Source organism: Nomia melanderi, unplaced genomic scaffold, assembly GCF_051020985.1.
Source record: "Nomia melanderi isolate GNS246 unplaced genomic scaffold, iyNomMela1 scaffold0014, whole genome shotgun sequence".
Taxonomy (NCBI): domain Eukaryota; kingdom Metazoa; phylum Arthropoda; class Insecta; order Hymenoptera; family Halictidae; genus Nomia; species Nomia melanderi.
Window position 1 is genome coordinate 3,468,561 of NW_027475130.1, and position 955 is coordinate 3,469,515.

Genomic DNA, 955 nt, shown 5'->3' on the forward strand with positions numbered 1-955 from the left:
CAATATATATCTGGTGATATCTCGGATGCTATTACAGATATCGCAATAAATCAAAGTGCATTGTCTGTAGGAGGCCCTGGCGCATGAACCTGTGCAGCGGGAAGGACCTCGGACCACCAGGGGCCGAGAAAACCACCGTCTCATGGGGCCGGACACTCAGGGTCAGGGAAAAATCCAATATATATCTGGTGATATCTCGGGTGCTATTAGAGATAGCGCAATAAACCAAAGTGCATTGTCTGCAGGAGGCACTGGCTCATGAATCTGTGCAGCGCGATCGACCTCGGACCACCAGGGGCCGTGAAAACCACCGTCTCATGGGGCCGGACTGTCAGGGTCAGGGAAGAATGCAATATATATCTGGTGATATCTCGCGTGCAATTAGAGATAGCGCAATAAATCAAAGTGAATTATCTGCAGGGTACCCTGGCGCATGAATCTGTGCAGCGGGATCGACCTCGCACTACGAGGGACCGAGAAAACTATCGACACATGGGGACGGACACTCAGGGTGGGTGAAAAATTCAATATATATCTGGTGATATCTCGGGTGCTATTACAGATATCGCAATAAATCAAAGTGCATTGTCTGTAGGAGGACCTGGCGCATGAACCTGTGCAGCGGGAAGGACCTCGGACCACCAGGGGCCGAGAAAACCACCGTCGCATGGAGTCGGACACTCAGGGTCAGGGAAAAATCCAATATATATCTGGTGATATCTCGCGTGCTATTAGAGAGAGCGCAATAAACCAAAGTGCATTGTCTGCAGGAGGCACTGGCGCATGAATCTGTGCAGCGGGATCGACCTCGGACCACCAGGGGCCGCGAAAATCACCGTCTCATGGGGCCGGACTGTCAGGGTCAGGGAAAAATCCAATATATATCTGGTGATATCTCGGGTGCTATTAGAGATAGCGCAATAAACCAAAGTGCATTGTCTGCAGGAAGCCCTGG